Raw genomic sequence first — 22,124 nt, 5'->3', positions numbered from 1 at the left:
TCAAATGTGATAATTATTCAATGCAGAATCAGTACTAATTGTTTACTATATACAAACGCACAGTGAATTTAGGGATTAGGCCCAATTCATGTATTACTCTTTGTGTGTCAGTGTAATATATATGAATTAACACAATACGCATGCTACTTAATTTGCAAATGGGAATTGCTAGCATTTACAAATGTGTATTTTTCCTTTTATAGTCACATGCCCTCACAAATTTTGTTGTTTAAAAACAATGTGAAAAAGCTAAACTCCATGTTAGCCACACCCAGCGACAGCATCAGGTAGCTGTACTCCATACTAGCCACGATTATTGACTCAGCATCAGGTAGCTGTATCCCATACTAGCCACGCTCATTGACTCAGCATCAGGTAGCTGTATCCCATACTAGCTATCGCTCATTGACTCAGCATCAGGTAGCTGTATCCATACTAGCTACGCTCATTGACTCAGCATCAGGTAGCTGTATCCCATACTAGCTACGATCATTGACTCAGCATCAGGTAGCTGTATCCCATACTAGCTACGCTCATTGACTCAGCATCAGGTAGCTGTATTCCATACTAGCCATGCTCCATTGACTCAGCATCAGGTAGCTGTACTCCATGTAAGCCATGCTCATTGACTCAGCATCAGGTAGCTATACTTCATGTTAGCCATGCTTATTAAATATGAGCGGTTTCACTCAAGTTCTACTAAGCCTTCCTGGGTCAAAAATAAAAATATGCAGACATAATAATAATGCTTAAACTGATATAAAGAGGGAAATATACACAATATATTTTAACTCATATTCTCCAATTTATAGCAAGATGATTTCAAAATTTCTGGTATTAAGACTACAGCTGCCGTCTAGAAAACTAACAATTCCATTTGAAAAAAATAGTCTAAACTCTGCCACCTCTCCTCTTTACACCCATCCAAAAGAGGAACCTAACCCAAGTCTAGATAGTATCACTTTAATATTACAAAACACAGAGGACTGTTAGATATATATATATTATCTCCAATCCGTCCGAAATTGAAGGGTCTGTCTTGCTGTCCTGACAGTGGGCTCTTTAATCCAGATCACCGTCTTTCTGCACAGCCACTGGTGCACACTTCTGTGCATGTGAGCTTTTAGAGAAAAGGATAGTGACAGGCACACCCCCTGGGGGGAAGGAGGGGTGTATGTGGCAATGCTCCCATTCTGACAAAGCCACACACCCTTTCATGTCTATATACTGATTCAATTACTAAAAAAGTTGGGCACAGTATATTTTTGGAGTTGTACTGCTTGTGGGAAAATTTTAAAAAAAGTGAAGAATCAGTGCAATGTTTTCCTATTTCTGCTCATTTTTCTACATAGTCCAAATAAAATAAATATATGTTTATTCCATTATGCTGCCAAAAGAAAGAACCATTTGTTGTAACAATAATTTGTCTTCAAAAAAGTAGAACAAAATGTTTTCTGACCTGCTATTAATTCAACTATCAAAATGTATAGAATTATTATCATTCATGTGGATGCAAAAAGGACATGTTTCTCACTGAGCAAAATTTGCTAAAGTTTCTTAAATAGGAGTCACAATGTCTCTTTCACATAAATTGTAGGAAGTCTTCTAATTATACTAACTGCCCCTTCCAACCTTTAATTGGTCTCCACTGCTCCTCACTGCTCACAGGATGTGGTCTTCAGTTCACATTTATTTCCACACTGTCCTTTACTCCATGACAAAAATCATGCCGCCTAAAGAAAATATCTCCGGCATCCACTCTTACTGCAGTATTGAAACTCTAATACATGTACTCATAATCTCCTGTCTTGATTACATCAAGTCTGAGTTCAGTGACCTTCCATTAACTAAACTGGGACCACTACAATCAATTTTGGATGTGGCTGCAAAACTGATTTTTCTCACTATTTTACCAATGCTACAATTTTATTTCAGGCACTGTATTATTAAGGTTACCTTGAGTATAAAATTGTAATTCCTTGCCCTCCACAACACTGTACTACTATATGTTTCTTCAATATTCTCAATATAACTACCTGATTGTCCACTGCTATCTGCCAATGGCAAAATTCTAGCAGAAGAAAGAAGAGAAATTGTGATGCTGCACAGGGCTATAAAGGAAATTTAATTAAAACAGAATTGAAATCCCTGGGAGAAATTCAAAAGTGGAACGATATAATTATCAAACCTTTTGAAAAATTAGTTAATGTGTTACTCTGTCACAAAGAGGCATATCTGAAGGAAGCAGAGAGACAATTAGACATTTGTGGAACATGCTAAAATATCCAAGTTTCACATGGTTCCAAAAATTTATACAAATAGTACCACACCTCCAGAAAGACTGACTGATACTGTCAGGAACAGACAGTTTTTTCATGGACAAACATCTTAGGCAGTGTGTAAAAACTGCTTTGCCCTCAAATGATAATGTTACGCAGATGGGTGTGGTATATTTGATCGATGATAGAAATACAGACACTGAGCATATCTACATAAAAATACCGAACACTATGAGAGCGACATAAAAAAATAGAGACTTATTAACCAATAGACAGAGAAGATTTCCGACCCCGCTTGGACTCGGGCTGCTCTGAATTGCGACTAAAGAAAATCTCTGACTTGGAATTGACGTCAGTTAACATACACTAACCTTTCCTGTTTTAAATCGGCAATGCAAGGACCCGGTACCCTATGCTAATATTAACCCTAACCCTAATCCTATCCCTAATGCTAACTGTAACACTAACCCTAACCCTCAGTTTGGATTATTGAGGAGATGGGTCCTGGCATTGCACAAACACTGAGAACTTTGAACTAATGGCTACACAGCTCAGTAAAACTGGGTACACACTACAGTAAATTTCTCCAAAGCGATTTTACCAACAACTGAAAAAAGTCCCGATCAGCATACCGATTCATGTGTACATACTATACACGTTTTACACAATGTACCTTCAGATCTGTTCTCTTCATCTGTCATAACCATCGGCTTAAAAGATCATGACTCTGTATGGCAAACAACTGTTTAGGAAACTAGGACCCCCTCCGAGGATGACACTTGCCAAATTCACCCATCTCTCCATCTGGTGTCCTACCCCTCCATCCACGGTGCAATCCTACCTCTCCTCTCTCTGTGACTTGTACCCAGATGCCTTCTGGCACCACCTCTCCCTGCAGCCCCTACCTCTCTTGTCCCCAGTTGTCATGGGTCCCTCATGCTGTCACCATAATATTGTAGCCAATAGCTGAGTGACTGTAAGTTCTCTGTATCATCCCTTTTACAAGAGGTAAAATAGGGAGACAAAATTTTGTTACAGAAAACAAGAAACCACAGCCAGTAAATGTAAGTCAAGGTGTGCAGTAATACCGCATGCAAAGACATATCCCAACCTAGCTCACTATACCAGACAGGAGGAGGGGATCTGATCCTTCCCTAGAAATTGTCTCCAAGCCACCACATGCAGCTTGGGTCCACATAAAGACCAAGATGCCTTTTATAGGCAGACATCCCCTTTTTATAGACTAGTCAGTCAAAGGATGAGAGAAGCAGGATCTTTCCAATTCCAGTACATGTAGAGGTGCAGAGTACTGAGGAGAGGTGCATGGATTTTTATATAACTCTGAACACTCAAGGAAAAAAATAAGGAGACTTGTGCATTGATGAGATCCCATTCATTTATTTTCCTTTTTAGGACTGTGTAGCAGGTCATTTAAGACAAACTAGAGAAAAAATTGTGTGGTAGCGCAAAACTCAGATCGGCACAATAATTTAATAATGTCTTATAAACATGCAGTATAAAAATTAAACATACTGATAATTGATATGAAAAATAATAAAATGGAGACTGCTGAGCAGATCAAATCAGAGAACACAGTGATAACCACAGTATAGTAGAATGTGAAAAAATAAGTTGCCACAATGTCAAATCTCTCCACGGTTCAGAGAAACCACATAAGGTAAGTATCTAGGTAACAAAATCAGTAGACCAGCTAGTAAGATACTTCATAACATTAGACATATGCAGTCACTTGATGCAGATAGTTGTATAAAGATCAGAAAGTCTTAACCAGCATCAAGTATTAAATTTCAATAAGTTGTACATATGGAGCCAACTTATAGACGGACTTGGAGTCTTTCACTCCAGAGGCATTATAATGTATAGTCAATCTAGATTCCACGAAACCATATGTGGTAGAGGCACAGAGCTAATAGCCTCTATCGGGCTTGCGAGATGTTTCCCGTACTGGAATATGTATACACACTCTCCTAGAGATTTCATATGGGAGCGGCATACATAATTACATACGCCTGTGCAAACGTATCTAGCCAACCTCAAAGTGGGCTCGATTTCCTCCGCTTTTGGATATGTGTTTCCATGAATGAGCACAAAGGTCCTCGTTGACTCAAAACAGTCAGCTGTAGAGGGAGGTCAAAAGTTTTCAAACCTGCATATAAGCCTCAATGCCGTCTGTTCACGGAAAGAAGTTGAAACCCAAAATTTACAGTGGCTTGAACCGAGAGCGGTAATCCTACCCCAGGGTATAGGTAGTGTAAAACTTTCAGGTCTCCGGATGTTCAGTGTGCACTAGAAGAGCTGCCTGATGCGTTTCTCGGCATGTAGCTGCAGTTTCATCAGAGGCAATGATAAATCATTCACAGGTGGGGAAGTTGTAATATACTCTCCTATTGCGGTCATGTGATACATTTTGTCCATAATAGAAAGGAGCAATCATGTGGCTCGATTAACTCAATATGATGTTAAGTTCATTCATAAAAAACCTTTACAATATAAACCCCGCAAATATCTCTAATCAGGGTAAGTTCAAATAAAACAGAATAAGTAATATATTGTCACTGTCATCTACCGCCCCCCTGGCCCCACCTCCCTCTTCCTTGACAACTTTTCTGCCTGGCTTCCTCACCACCTCTCCTCCGACCTCCCCTCAATCATTCTCTGTGACTTTAACTTCCCCATCGACAACCCCACCGACCCTGCTTCCAGCAAACTGCTCACCCTCTCTTCCTCCCTTGGTCTCACCCAATGGACCTCCTCCTCTACCCACTGCCTTGGTCACTCTCTTGATCTTGTCTTCTCCTACCTTTGTAATCTCTCTGACTTCTCCATCTCTCCCTTTCCTCTATCTGACCACCATCTCCTCTCCTTCTCCCTCTCCTCTTCTCCTGCTCCCCTCCCCCTGCCCAAACCTACTCTGTCCATACGCAGCCTCGACACTCTCGACCCTGTCTCTCTGTCCTCATCTCTCAATACCCTCCTTTCTCCCCTTTCCTCTTAGGCCTGTCCAAACCAGGCTGTCTCCCTCTACAATCAAACCCTCACCTCCGCTCTGGATGCAGTCACCCCTGCCCACTCCGTCCACCCCCGCTGCTCCAAACCCCAACCCTGGCACTCCAAATTTACCCGCTTCCTCCAAAAATGCTCCCGTACCGCCGAACGTCACTGGAGAAAATCTCGCTCCCTGGCTGACTTCCTCCACTTTAAATTCATCCTTTCATCCTACAGCTCTGCCCTCTCTCTAGCCAAACAATCTTTCTTTAAATCCCTCATCTCTTCCCAGTCCTCTAACCCCCGCCGCCTCTTCGCCACCTTCAGCACTCTCCTGGCCCCCTCCCCCCACCCCCTCCTCCCTGACTGCCTCCGACTTCGCCTCCTTTTTCTCCTCTAAAATTGAGGCCATCCGACTTGAAATCTCCTCCTCCACTCTCTCTTCTACCCCTCCCACTCTTCCGTTCTCCACCCTAAACACCTTCCTTTCCACTCCTTCCGCCCCACCACGGGCGAGGAAGTGCACTCTCTCATTTCTTCCTCCCCTCCTACTACCTGTCCCCTGGATCCCATCCCCTCCCACCTTCTTCGCTCCCTTTCCCCCACTACCTGCTCCCACCTCGCTCACCTCTTTAATCTCTCCCTCTCCTGCGGCATCTTCCCCACCTCCTTCAAACATGCTCTCGTATCCCCCATTCTTAAGAAGCCTAATCTTGACCCCACTTCTCTCTTGAACTATCGCCCCATATCTCTTCTCCCCTTTACCTCCAAAATTCTCGAGAGGCTCGTCTGCAGCCATCTCACCTCCTACCTTTCTGAACACTCCCTCCTTGATCCTCTCCAGTCTGGTTTCCGCCCCCTTCACTCCACTGAAACTGCCCTGGCTAAAGTCACCAATGACCTCCTCTCTGCTAAAGCCAGGGGCCACTTCTCCCTTCTCATCCTCCTTGACCTCTCTGCAGCCTTCGACACCGTTGACCACCCCCTCCTCCTCCACACTCTCCAGTCTCTCGGCCTCTCTGGCCCTGTCCTGTCCTGGTTCACCTCTTACCTCGCTGACGGATCCTTCTCTGTCACCACCACTGAGTCTCTCTCCCCCCGTCCACCCTTCCAGTCGGGGTCCCCCAGGGCTCTGTTCTGGGCCCCTTACTCTTCTCTCTATACACCTCCTCCCTGGGTAAACTCATCAGCTCCTTCGGCTTCAACTACCACCTTTACGCTGACGACACTCAACTATACCTCTCCTCTCCTGATCTCTCTCCCTCCCTCCTCTCTAGTGTGTCTGCCTGCCTCTCTGGCATCTCCTCCTGGATGCCCTCTCGATTCCTCAAACTCAACCTCGCCAAAACCGAGCTGATAGTTTTTCCTCCCCCCCATACCTCATCAACTGTCGACCTCTCCATCACTTTCGACAACTCCTCTATCTCCTTTGTCCCCCAACTTCGCTACCTTGGTGTCACCCTCGACTCCTCTCTCTCCTTTGGACCCCATATCCTCTCTCTTGTTAAATCCTGCCACTTCCAGCTGCGTAACATCGCTCGCATCCGGCCCTTCCTCTCCCAAGATGCCACCAAATGCCTTATTCACTCTCTGATAATCTCCCGCTTGGACTACTGCAACCTCCTCCTTACTGGCCTCCCCCTCTCTCATCTCGCTCCCCTTCGATCTGTACTTAACGCAGCCACTAGGCTTATCTTCCTTTCTCGCCGCTCCTCTTCTGTCTCCCCCTCTACCAATCCCTCCACTGGCTCCCCTTCCACTACAGAACTCTGTTCAAGCTCCTCACTCTTACATACAAGGCCCTCGCCAACGCCACTGCACCCTACATCTCCACACTCCTATCTATTCATGCTCCATCCCGTCCTCTCCGATCTGCCAATGACCGTCGCCTATCTTCCCCCCTCATCACCTCCTCCCACGCGGGTATCCAAGACTTTGCCCGCGCTGCCCCCTCCACTGGAACAAGCTCCATCAGGACTTCCCCTAACCTGTCCAGTTTCAAACGGGCTTTAAAAACCCACCTTTTTCTTAAAGCCTTCCAGTCTCCCACTTAACTACCTACCTTATCCTCTGCCTCTCCCCCTTCTTTTCCCTTCCCTGCCTCCGACCCTCTACTCTCCCTCTCTCCCCTGCGTTTCTCCATCTGTCCACCCCTCCCCTTAGATTGTACGCTCCTCTGAGCAGGGCCATCTCTCCTCCTGTTTCCACCACTTTTAACTCTGCTCTCCAGCTACTTTGCCCTCCTCCTCGAGGACCCTCCTCCCCCCTCTGGGGGTCTCCCTGTCTTCCGCGCCCTCCTTTTGGGCCCCGTCATTTGCGGATACTCCCCCCGCCTTCACTAGCTGTGCATTGAGCTTACTGAGTTACTGTGCTTTATGTTTACTGTACTGTGCTGTCTCACCTTGTATTGTAATTCGTTTTTGTCCCTGTACGGCGCCACGGACACCTTGTGGCGCCCTATAAATAACAATTAATAATAATAACTATAAAGCCATTTAGCATATTATAATCAAAAGACACAAAATATTATAAAATAAAAATCAATCCAAAATATTAATATGAATATGAAGAGTATAGACAACCCACATTGATGATAATTTATAAACATATATAAGGTAACCATAGCTTGTTAAAATATTATTGTGAATAAACACATAACTAATATAATAAGAATAATCAAAAAAGGATTTAACATTCTCAAGATAGCAAAGTCAACTGGTTCCTATGGTTTTAATGAGCGGCACTCTAATACAATGTGTATAAAGATATACATTACTAATAACGATTCCATTCATGGAATACATAAGTTATCACCTTAAACGTTATTGAGTTCAATGTTATCATTCAAGCCCTGTGGGGTCATGGTACTTAACTTGAAAATCCAAAACGCCTCACGTTTGCAGAGCAAATTGAATCTGTTTGCTCCTCTCTTTGTTCTATCAATTTGCTCTATTTCTCTTATTTTAAGACCAGATAAACTGCCTCCCTGGCAGATGTTAATGTGTGACGATAAACTATGCGTTTTAACTTTATTCAACATATTGCGCCTGTGTTCCATAAACCGTGTCCCTAAGGATCTAATAGTTCGACCTACATATTGGACACCACAGACGCAATTAATCAGATAAATTACAAATGTAGATTGACAATCCATAACTTTCTTGATGGGGAATTTTTCACCAGAAACAAAGGAAGAAAATTCACTGGCTCTATGGTCCACATAATTGCATGTGGTGCATATTAATTTCCCACATTTGTAGAATCCACTCGATCTGCTTAGCCATCTTTCAGCAGATTCGGTAGATTTTTAAATAACATGGGTTTTATCGAAATGTTTGAATAAGCTAGGTGCCAATGTTTCTTTTAAATTTTTAGATCTTTTAAAAACCACAATGTTATTGGTCTTAATATCTTGACCTATATAATCGTCAAGTTTCATCAAGGAGGCATTTTTATTGATAGCACTTCTAATATCTTGTGTTGCAGAGTTATATTGTGTGACAAAGGTGAACGTTCTAGTCTCCTGCTTATTGTCTTTAATTTTCTTTGACAAGGCTTCTGGAACATGAGGGTTTCATTAGAAACACAGCAAATGACTTAACAAAATCAAGACCACTAATGACAGTAGCTAAACGCATTCTCGGTCATCTCGGAGGGTGTCCAAAAGGTCTGAAATCCTTTGTAATATAATACGAGTCCATGGGGATCCAGGAAGGGGACCTCATACAGCAACTCTTGAGACAAGAAAGTCAATATATCTTCCTCATGGGAACTTTATCCCTTTATTTCATTCCTAGATCTAAATGAATACATTAACTCTATGCTATTGTTATGAAATATAACGACAGTACTCTACCCAATGGATACATTCATAATGTTAACAACTGAATCATATCAAAATTAAGTAATTAAAGAAAGAGAATCTACACATAGGGGTAAATGTATCAAATAGTGTTTTTTGCAAATCGACAATATCCGGCGACTTTGCATGGTAAATTTAAAGCAGCAATAGCTTTAAAGGAGCGTTTTGCCTTTAAAGTCATGGGGCTAGATTTACTAAACCAATCAGATTCTAGGTGCTAGATTTACTAAGCTGCGGGTTTGAAAAAGTGGGGATGTTGCCTATAGCAACCAATCAGATTCTAGCTATCATTTTATAGAAGGTACTAAATAAATGAAAGCTAGAATCTGATTGGTTGCTATAGGCAACATCCCCACCTTTTCAAACCCGCAGCTTAGTAAATCTAGCCCTAGATATCATTTAAATAGTTCACTCTACAAAATGACAGCTAGAATCTGATTGGTTGCTATAGGCAACATTTCCACTTTTTCAAATCCGCAGTTTTTAGATTTTAGTAAATATACCCGTAGTCGCTTTAAATTTACCATGACAAAGTTGCCGGATATCGGCGATTTGCAAAAATCGTTATTTGATATATTTACCCCATAATCTTTTCCGAATGATAATAAACAATTACTACATTTTATGAGACTATATTTATAAAACCTTTAGTGTCACACTCACATGTTCACCATTAGATATATTATCATGCTTTAATATATGCGATAATATACACCACATTAATAAACTGTTAGTTTTTTTATTCTAATTCCATTTTCAACACTTTAGTTAGTTTATTTTCACCAATTTAAAATTACAAAAATGAACACCATTAGTATTCACAATGATAGACGGATAAATAAATTAACTTTTTATTATTTTATTATTATTTGGAACATTTTATTTAGTTAAAGAACAACTTTCACAAAATGTTTGAAGAACTGAAGATATAACCATTATAATATATTAGAATGGACACACTTCTTACACTCTTCACTATTTTAGCAATCATAACTCATAAATAAGAATCATTCCAAATAAATATTTTGATACGGTTTATAAAAGATTAATTAATTCATTAATACAATGATCCTTATATGACAATTACTTTACGAGATATGTAAAGAATAAACATGATAGAAATGTTATTTTATTAAAGTTATATTTTAAGGGGGGTATTCAATTGTTGGCGGAAACGCCGAAAATCTCGCGGTCCGCGCACTATTACCGTTATTACGGTAATAGCGCGGGGAAAAACCGTTACTACGTTAATTTTCTCGCTGGATTTCTCGCTGAGCCGCGAGCTGAAATCCAGCTAACTACTACCGTAATATTGGTAGTAGTTTTTACGCAGCGGGATTTCTGAACAATTGAATACCCCCCTAAGAGTACAACAAATTATAACATTATGAGATACTTCAGAAGGTCAAAATCCTGATTGATTTCTATGTTAATAATACTAAAGAATTGTTTGAAATTAACTGAGCAACTTGTTTCTCAACCAAAGAACAAATAACAAATTATTTCAGAATCGCATTACAATATTACTGATGATTTTATTGGCAAATGGATCCATCAATCAACACAACCAATTAAGAATCTAATTGGATATTCTTCCGTTAAATATAGAAGCCCTGGACAGGTGGTGACGTGCATATCACATTATATTTGTCCACTCTGCCGGAATGTTCGTGAGACTCCCGAATTCCAGGTAGATCTCCCGGACTCTCGGGAGAGCAGGGCTTTCTCCCACATCTGCCCACTTCACAGTGAACTGGGCAGGATTCGGAGCCTCCATGACACAATTCTCTGGGAATTGCATCCTTTTGGTCTGTCTCCTGCGGTAAAATTATGCTGCACCATTGCATGGAGGGCACGGGGCCAAAATTGCAGTGATTCACTGAGCCCCGCACTATCTGTCCTAACATGCTCACCTCCCCTCTGAGATCTCCCTATGTGTCACATTATTATTCGGGTTAGAATGAGTTAGTGGCAAGACTAAATGGACAGGCAGGGTGTCACGGACACTAGGAGTCTTTTCCCAGGATATCACCAGATGATGATCTTACCAGAGTAGTGTATACTACACAGTGGTCCTCTGGTAGCAGGGTGACTAGCGAAACCTGAGAATCAGCAGATGGTGAAAGGATGCCAATGGAAAGTCTATGACTAGCAGCAAACTGGTTATAGATTAGGCAGATATGAACACGAGGATCTTGATGGACGTGAAGACGTGAGGAAGGTCAGTGGTCTGCGTACAGCAAGTTGTACCACTGCTATAGTGAGAGGACTTGTCCAGGAGTAGATAGGAGGTGGTGAAGTCAGTGGTCTGCGTACAGCAAGTTGTACCACTGCTTGTAGTGAGGGGACTGGTTCCAGGTGCAAGTAGGTAACGGGGAAGTCAGTGGTCTGCGTACAGCAAGTTGTACCACTGCTATAGTGAGAGGACTTGTCCAGGAGTAGATAGGAGGTGGTGAAGTCAGTGGTCTGCGTACAGCAAGTTATACCACTGCTTGTAGTGAGGGGACTGGTTCCAGGTGCAAGTAGGTAACAGGGAAGTCAGTGGTCTGCGTACAGCAAGTTGTACCACTGCTATAGTGAGAGGACTTGTAACTGGTGCCAGAAGGTAACTAGGAGTCAGTGGTCTGCGTACAGCAAGTTGTACTACTGCTATAGGTGAGGATAGGCACAGGTGCCGATGAGTGGAAACATAGAATGTAGACACGGAGAGCACAAGGAACTTGATCCCAAACGATATACACAATTCGATAATAATATGACAAGCGCTGCTTGGCAGAGACAAAGTCACTACTGAAATCCAGGCCAATAGGAGAAAGTCAATTAGCATATGTATCTCATGGAGATAGAGGATTCCGTAGGTAAACAGATAACAGTCCAAGCGGATATGCAGAAAATGAATATAGTCAATAGAGGGTAAGCATACCGCGGTTCAGTAGAGCAGGCTGTCCACTAGAGAATACAGGAATAGTAGAGCAACTGAACGCCAGCACAAGTAGAGACCACAGGTGAGTGGTAGCGGTAATCAGCGTCTGGGTTAGAACACAGGCAGAGAACTTGACACGAGTAGAACAACGATGATTAATGCAGGAATCACAGGAGACAGCAACACGAGTAGAACACTGGAGTAAATAGCAGTCTGGAAGCCGCAGAAGAGTAAACAGGAATCAGCAGGGACTGAAGACACGATGAACACAGGAGAGTTGAAGCGGTCTGGAAACCGGCAAAGCGATGTACAGGAATCAGCTGGAACTGAAGACACGATGAACACAGGAGAGTTAAAGCAGTCTGGAAACCGGCAGAGCGATGATCAGGAATCAGCTGGAAACTGAAGACACGATGAACACAGGAGAGTTGAAGCGGTCTGGAAACCGGCAAAGCGATGTACAGGAATCAGCTGGAACTGAAGACACGATGAACACAGGAGAGTTGAAGCGGTCTGGAAACCGGCAGAGCGATGATCAGGAATCAGCTGGAAACTGAAGACATGAGGAAGTACACAGGAACACCTTCAGAGACTCACAGGGAATGAGACTCCAAGATCAGGCAACTAGGTAATGAACACAGGTGCTTTAAATAGGGAGAGTTGCCTGATCAGCCAATTAACTAAAAGCAAAAGGTCGAAGAGTTCATAGGGGCTGCGCATGCGCAGATCATCAGGATGGCGGACGGCCATGGTTTAGAATAGTTGGAAAAGAGGCACTCACGGTCCGGTGATGACACAGGGCTATGGATCACAAATAAGTTTATGTCAGCATAACAATTAAGAACAGAATTTTTCTTCTTGTTAACGATACTACAATTAAGTATTGATAGTTTTGAGAAATATGAGCACATTATAAAAGAAAATCAATTACATGAAGGAGTAGCTCTATTAAATCAGTACATAAATATTGTGGAAGATTCAGAATCACACTACCAGTTTCTCTACAGATGCATGGGTATAGGGGCCCATGCATCTGTAGAGATTGTGCTGATTGAATGGGGAGTGAAATTTAACACTAATATAGGTTGTGAAAAGCGTGCAAACAGATGGCCCCTCACACAGGTCTCTGCTGAACCATGTTGATGTTTATTTACTTGTCAGGTTGGCAGTGTCTTCAGCAATCAAATGAAACATTCATAGAAATAAACATAGTCCCATAGCCCTAAGCTCAGACTATAACAGTTAGGCCTCTAATTGGTCACTGGCCACTTTTTGGCAGCAGTCTCCCACACACAAATCAAACCCAGCTTTTTGAGCTTCAAAAATTGATTAGACCAGGTGCCTCACCTGGTGTGTGTGTGTGTGTGTGTGTGTGTGTGTGTGTGTGTGTGTGTGTGTGTAGATTTAACCCTCTCTGCACTTTTAGGCTGTGGCTAGAAGGTGGCAAAATGTCCCAATTGTTACATATTTCACCAAGTTGCTAATACCATTTATAATTATAACTACAGCATTTTTGTTAAGATAACTGAATTGTTTCATATATAGGATAAATCATTAGACAAGTGAGATACATTGGCAGTAATGAATAATTAATTTCAATGATAATAGCATAATGCTAATCTAATTTCAGTAACAAATGTACGCATATAACCTAAATAAAACTGGAGTGAAATATGTACTAAATTACCATGATAAACATCAAGTTTCCTATTGAAATACTAAGTTTAACATTCTTAGGAGGAATCTTTTCTTAATATATTAATATTATTTCATCAGCACAGAAAATTAGCAATATATCGAACACCTTATAGGGAATTTATCAAATACAATTATTAAAAGTGAGTTTTTTAGGCTGGGTACACACTACAGACTTTTCACCCGATTATCGTGCTAATCACACGATAAAGGACCGTTAGGTCCGATATCGCATTAGTATGTACGCTCCCACGTTCATGTTTTATCGTTCCAAAGCACATCATATCGTTGGATTTGATTTTATAAACGGACTCCCCCACTCAATTATCCTCAAGTTCCGGCTCAAGAATGACACTTTGGGCTAGATTTACTAAGCTGCGGGTTTGAAAAAGTGGGGATGTTGCCTATAGCAACCAATCAGATTCTAGCTTTCATTTTGTAGAAAGTACTAAATAAATGAAAGCTAGAATCTGATTGGTTGCTATAGGCAACATCCCCACTTTTTCAAACCCGCAGCTTATTAAATCTAGCCCTTTGTCTTCAGCCTTTACCACAGGAATACGTCAAGATTAAAGGCTTACTTCATTTTTCTTTCATATTTTCTTTTTACTTTGGAGAACAACTATTCTCATATTTTAAAATTAAATTTAGTTTATACCTCTCCCTGTCACAATTTTGCACACTCATAAAATTTGTGTCCCCCAAAAGCCTTGTGCACTAGGCTGCAGCCTAGTCAGCCTACTGGAAAATCAGGCCCTCCTGAGGATTGCCCTGCACAAGGAATAACTCCTTCTCTTTTGTTATGTACGTCTAGTCGCTATCCAATGACCATTGTCCACTTCAAATTGTTTGGTTCCAAAGCACAATGCGATTTAATAGCAAAAAGCAGCAGAGTAACAATTTAATAATATAAGTACAGCCGATTACATATGCAGGCACCCTGGATTCAGCATACAGTCATTCAGTCCTGAAGTCTGTGGTTGAGAAGAGTGTCTGCTGGCCCCAGAGCCCCTGCTTATATACAGTTTGTGATACAGTGAAAACAATACAGATGATTTGGCATGTATCCATAGGTTCAGGCTTCAGAAAGGTCTAGTGTAATGCAGGTCATTGGCCAGTTCAAACAATGCCCTCCAAGGTTGGGGGTCAGCTCTCCAAAAGATACATACTAATCTTCCCGCCGAAAAATGGTTCAAACTGGTCTATTTACATTACACACACAATACCATTCTGATCATTTATTCCCTATAATCCATATCTTGCATACGCAAGGTGCGATCCTTTAGGTGATTGAACCGGATGTCTGAGGATAAATAGGGGATAAGAATGATACTAGACATGATATGTTTTCTGTATCATGAACCTTAGATCTCACTAAAGTGTATATAACATTATAATATTTAACTATAAACTCTGCTACATTTCATTATAAATAATTATGTGTTGCAACTATTTTTATTAGGAACTAATTACAAGTGTATGTGTTCATGTAAATGTGTGTATAAGTGTTTGCACGTGCTGAGATTAATTACGCTCCTTCACGCCGTAGCGTGCTATTCGCATAATTTCAGACATAGACAATCAGATTGATAGATAGATGATAGATGATCACTTTAGAATGTATATATATATATATATATATATATATATATATATATAAATGCTTAGTGGCGTGTGTTAGTCTGTCTGTGTGTGTGTGTGGAAAAAAATAAAAGCAAGCTGCAGCGCCACCTGCTGGGCGGAGTTATACACTGACCTACTAAATTCTTAGTGTGTGTGGGAAAAAAAATTCAGAAAGGGCTGAAATTTCGTATACTAAGATGTTTTTAATTTGTTAATTTAATTTGTTAATTGTTAAAAGTGTTTATAAAGATTTAAAAAAAAATATATATATATTTCTTGAAGGAGAAGTGACAGTTGGGAGTGGTTGGTGGTTGCCGGGGGTGACAGTGGGGAGTGGTTGGTGGTTGCCGGGGGTGACAGAGTGAGAGGAGTGTGATACTCAGAACCGCTGAGAGAGATCCCTGTGTCTGGATAGACATCTGGATAGATGTGGCGATGAAGATGAAGGATGAGGTGATGGAGAAGAATGATGAGGTGGTGACATGTGGACAAAACCATGTTAAAAAAGGGCGCTTACGTCGGGAAGTAACGCTCTTCCCCTGTGGAGGCCTGGGCTATGGCCCAAATGCATGACAAGAACCTTTTTAACACCTTAAGTAGCTTGATTTGACTAGAATGCATGAGTATCATGCACGGGTTAACTTGTATATATATATACATATATAATTTATTTTTTTTTCAACGGCATGGTCGGAAATCATTATTTTGAATATATCCACAGTTTAATGGCCAACTCCTAGTATACTCCCATATTACCAATTCACTCCCATCTCCAGGACTTTTCACTTGCTGCACCCATATTCTAACTACCCTACCCTATTTGTCTGAGCTCTACTCTAGAAACTTGAACGCATTTTTAGGGAGGTAATTATACATTCCATTGGTCTAGTTCCCCTAGTTCTTTAAAAACAAAACAAAACACCCATTGATGTGAGCCTTAAGCTGGGTACACACTACAGGTTTTTTGTTCAATTTTCGCATCAACCAGTTGACATACAACGGGTCGTTCGAAAGTCAGGTTAGTGTGTGCAGTGACACAATGGTCGAGAGTCTTCCCAAATGGTCCATTGTTGCCTCCAATCACCTTTCTATTGTGTAGTGTATATAAATTTACGATCAATCCACGATAATCCTCTGATACATCCTTGAGTTGGGGCTCCATTGGGGGGCGTGTGTATGGAAATTTCAGATGCCTGTACCTGTCCCACGTGGTGCGCTGCCCGCACATCACTGAATTGTTAATTAGATGTTTGTAAGGGAATAGCAATAGCAGTAGTCTATTGCATTGATGCGTCTAGCATATGGCAGCCAGTTTAATAAATTGTAGTGTTATACCAACCCTTTACATCTATATTGGCAAACTATTCATATTTACCCTTTCTAAACTTATACCTATTTAAACTAATAAACGTATAAACTTTATAAACTCATATTAACCTTTATTAACTAATATTTGTAACATACCCAGAATAAACCACACAGTGTTAATGCAAAAATATTTAGTGCAGAATAATAAAAGTTATAAAATTAGTACTACACTTTAAAGGTGCTAATAGTTTGTGGCAAAACCGTTCCAAACAGCATAGACATTTCAACAAAATTCTTCACAAGCTTTTTAATTTTTTTGCTGAAGTCACTTATATTCTTTGTTATTTCTTTAAAATAATCGTTGAGCTTTACAACGTTTTTTTCTCCCTCAGAATTTCCATCGGATATGACGATTGTATCTAGGAAACAAGAAAATAAAAAATGTTTAGAATTAAAATTCTATATCTGTAATAAAGTTAACAAAAGGCTTTATCCAACACCAGAAATAGTCCCATTTGCTCACCTTGCACACTGCTCCAGATCAGTTTATGTTGTGGTCCCTCTGGTACAATCACAACAATAGTGGGCTTAACCTCCATAGGTTCTGCAAAACAGGCGCCATTTTGGTTATTATAACTAGGGATGTGCACCGGCGACTTTTGAGGTCTCGTGTTTTGTGTTTTGGATCCGGATTTTCATTATTTTTGGGGTTCGGATTTGTCTCGCAAAACACTTGACGAAAGGTCTCGGTTCGGATTTAAGGTTTTGGATTCGGATTTTTTTTGGAAAAAACATAAAAAGTTTAAAAATCAAGTTTTTGGGCTTATTTTCACTCCTATGCTATTAGTAACCTCAATAACATTCAATAACAAGCATTTCCACTAATTTACAGTGTATTCTGAACACCTCACAATATAGTTATTAGTCCAAAACGTTGCAACGAGGTATCTTTCTGGACTGCGTAGAGGAGTGGGTCACCACAATATATATAATAAGAAAACCATCAACTTGTATGATTCGCACCAATAAATGTACCTGGACTGCGTAGAGGAGTGGGTCACCACAATATATATTAAAAACCCTGAACTTGTATGATTCGCACCAATAATGTACCTGGACTGCGTAGAGGAGTGGGTCACCACAATATATATAATAAGAAAACCATCAACTTGTATGATTCGCACCAATAATGTACCTGGACTGCGTAGAGGAGTGGGTCACCACAATATAAATTAAAAACCCTGAACTTGTATGATTTGCACCAATAATGTACCTGGACTGCGTAGAGGAGTGGGTCACCACAATATAAATTAAAAACCCTGAACTTGTATGATTCGCACCAATAAATGTACCTGGACTGCGTAGAGGAGTGGGTCACCACAATATATATTAAAAACCCTGAACTTTTATGATTCGCACCAATAAATGTATCTGGACTGCGTAGAGGAGTGGGTCACCACAATATATATTAAAAACCCTGAACTTGTATGATTCGCACCAATAAATGTACCTGGACTGCGTAGAGGAGTGGGTCACCACAATATATATTAAAAACCCTGAACTTTTATGATTCGCACCAATAAATGTATCTGGACTGCGTAGAGGAGTGGGTCACCACAATATATATAATAAGAAAACCATCAACTTGTATGATTCGCACCAATAAATGTACCTGGACTGCGTAGAGGAGTGGGTCACCACAATATATATTAAAAACCCTGAACTTTTATGATTCGCACCAATAAATGTATCTGGACTGCGTAGAGGAGTGGGCACTGGGCACCACAATAAAATATATAAAAAACCTTCAACAGGTCTGCATTACACTGCACATACGGCTGCTCCTCCATCCTCTCCATCATATACATGTTGGAGTTTTAGCGTGTGACAACCTCTTGTTTTTGATAATGTCAGTGCATTTTGAATATTTTTCAATTTGCCCCACACCACTGAATGTACTTTATCTATGATACGCATCTATCTATCTTGACTGCGTAGTGTGGTGGCCCCGGTACACAATTTGGTACCGAGGCCACAATATAATTAAAAAACCCTCCACGAGTCAGAATTCCACCAAAAAAGGGTATGGACTGCGTAGTGTGGTGGCCCCGGTACACAATTTGGTACCGAGGCCACAATATAATTAAAAAATTGGGCATCAACTGTCACCGTTGTTTAATATCTGATACACCTAAATATGGACTGCACAGTGGAGTGGCACCGGTTGTAAATTTGGTGCCGGGGCCACAATACCTCCTCCAACTTCCAAGTGTAGTGTTTATAAAGACAGACAGCGTCGAAGTGTTATTAGTTGACTTTCTTAACCCTAAAATTGTCCCTGTTGCAAATATTCGTGCAATGGACAGTTACTTTTCTTATTGAAAGACTCAAGCTTTCAAGTGTAGTGTTTATAAAATATAAACAACAATACAGTAGTTTTAGAGCACGTCAATACCTCTTGTTTTAAATTATGACAGGGCATTTTACTTTTGGTTTAATTTCTTGAATTTGTTTAAATTTGGTTTTACTTTTTGAACATGGCAAACGACTGTTGATTGGTCATATAATGCAAAAAAAAAAGTTCCAAGATGGAATTGTCCTTGGGCCCTCACACCCACCCTTATGTTGTTGAAATAGGACATGCACACTTTAACAAACCAATCATTTCAACGACACGGCCTACCAAACAACTTTGGCTGAAATGATTGGTTTGTTTGGGCCCCCACACCAAAAAAGCTATTCATCTCTCCCTGTACAGACTAAACAGGCTCTACTGAGGCAAGATGTCGTCCTCATCCTCAACCTCTGATTCCTCTCCCCCTACAGTGTGTACTTCCTCCTCATCACACATTATCAATTCGTCCCCGCTGGACTCCACAACCACAGGTCCCTCTGTAGTATCTGGAGGGCAGTGCTGTACTTCATTGAGGAATTGATTATTCATTTTTATAAACATAATTTTTTCAACGTTATGAGGAAGCAACATCCTTCGCCGCTCACTGACCAGGTTCCCCGCTGCACTAAAAACTCTTTCCGAGTACACACTGGAGGGGGGACAACTCAGGTAAAATAGAGCCAGTTTGTACAGGGGCTTCCAAACTGCCTTTTTTTCCTGCCAGTAACAATATGGACTGTCTGACATGTCTACTTGGATGGTGTCAGCAAAGTAATCATCCACAATTTTTTCTATTGTGACAGCATCCAATGCAGCGAGAGTAGACATGTCTGCAATGGTTGGCAGGTCCTTCAGTCCGGACCAGATGTTATCAGCATCCCCGCCAGTGCCTCTTTTGGGAAAACTGAGCTTTTTCCTCGCAGCCATAGATGTGGAAGAAAATGAGGGTGGAGCTGTTGGCATGTCACGGTCCTCTTCAGAGGACAATCTCCTGACCAGCAGGTCTTTGCACCGCTGTAGACTTGTGTCCGCCGGAAACAGAGACACAACATACGCTTTAAACCGAGGATCGAGCACGGTGGCCAGAATGTATTCCTCTGACTTTAAAAGAGTGACCACCCTCGGATCCTGGCAAAGCGTACGAAGGGCTACATCCACAAGAGCTACATGCTTGGTGTAATCGCAATGGCTTACCAGCTCCTCCCTCACTTTCTCCAGCTGCTTCTGCAACAGCCTGATCAGGGGAATGACCTGACTCAAGCTGGCAGTGTCGGAACTGACTTCTCGTGTGGCAAGTTCAAATGGCTGCAGAACCTTGCACAACACGGAAATCAGTCTCCACTGTGCTTGACTGAGGCGCATCCCCACTCCTTTGCCTATGTCATAGGTGGCTGTGTAGGCCTGAATGGCCTTTTGCTGCTCCTCCATCCTCTGCAGCATATAGAGGGTGGAGTTCCAGCGCGTCACAACCTCTTGTTTGAGGTGATGGCAGGGCAGGTTCATGCTTTTTTGATGTGCCTCTAGTCTGCGGTAGGCACTGGCTGAATGCCGAAAGTGTCCAGCAATTTTGCACGCCACCGCAAGCATCTCCTGCACACCCCTGTCACTCTTGAGGTAATGCTGCACCACCAAATTAATGGTGTGGGCAAAACATGGGACGTGCTGGAAATTGCCCATATTTAATGCCCGCACAATGTTACTGGCATTGTCTGACACCACAAATCCCCATGAGAGTCTAAGTGGGGTAAGCCACTGGGAGATAATTTCCCTCATTTTCTCTAATATGTTGTCAGCGTTGTGCCTCTTATTAAAGCCTGTAATATACAATGTTACCTGCCTTTGCACGAGCAGCCATTTTGTAGTTGCTGCTACTGATGCAGCTGTTGCTGTTGCTGCGGAAGGGGATGCATCTACCCAGTGGGCTGTCACAGTCATATAGTCCTTCGTTTGCCCAGAACCACTTGTCCACATGTCCGTGGTTAAGTGGACAGTGGGTACAACCGCATTTTTTAGAGCACTGAGGACACTTGATCGTACTTCTCTGTACATTTTTGGTATCGCCTGCCTAGTGAAGTGGAATCTCGACGGGATTTGGTACCGGGGACACAATACCTCCATCAACCCTCTAAATCCCACTCCACTGATGGCGGACACCGGGTGCACGTCTAACACCAACATTGCAGTTACAGCCGCAGTTATACGCTTTGCAATAGGGTGACTACTATCGTATTTTGTGGTCATGGCAAACGACTGTTGGACGGTCAATTGTTTTGTGAAAGACTTAGCGGTCTTACGACTTCCCCTCTGGGAAGATGACCGACTAACAGCAGCAACAGCAGCAGTGGCAGTAGTAGGCGTACCGCTGCAGGATTCCTCGGATGAATCCCGTATTGAGGAGGACTCAGTCTGGCTGCTGACTTGGGCTGCAGGACTGAATCTGATGGAGATTGTGGAGGAAGTTGACGAGGAGGGTGTTGCTGGTGTGTATCCAACTGGACCACGGGATTTAGGTGTCCCTGTACCGATGAGGGTCCTAGCCCCAGTTCCTGAACTAACCACTGAACTATGAAGGTTATTCAGGTGACGTATAAGGGAGGATGTTCCTAGGTGGGCAAGATCCTTACCCCTGCTTATTTGAGCTTTACATAAGCTACATATGGCCATACATTGGTTGTCTGGATTTGGATAAAAATAACTCCAGACCGAAGAGGTGCATTTTTTGGTCTTCTGACCAGGCATGACGATGGGCTTTTTCATCCCATGGACATCAGCTGTTTCCCCCCCTGGTGCCTCATTTACAATAACCACATCACCATCCTCATCATCAAGTTCCTCCACAGCGCCAGCTACATCATCAATAGACTCCTCCCCAGCCACCTCTTCCCGTACAGTGATGGGAAGGTCAGGCTTGACAACCACCAACATCCTTGGACTCGCCTTGTGGATTTGTGATAATTTCTCTTTAGAAGGCAGAGTTGTTTGCTGTTTTGTTGCTGACAGCATAACTCTCTTCAATTTTTTGTAGGGGGGGGA

The sequence above is a fragment of the Mixophyes fleayi genome, chromosome 2, assembly GCF_038048845.1.
Source record: "Mixophyes fleayi isolate aMixFle1 chromosome 2, aMixFle1.hap1, whole genome shotgun sequence".
Classification (NCBI taxonomy): Eukaryota; Metazoa; Chordata; class Amphibia; order Anura; family Limnodynastidae; genus Mixophyes; species Mixophyes fleayi.
The sequence above is the reverse complement of the archived record's forward strand: the minus strand, read 5'-3'. Positions refer to the sequence as shown.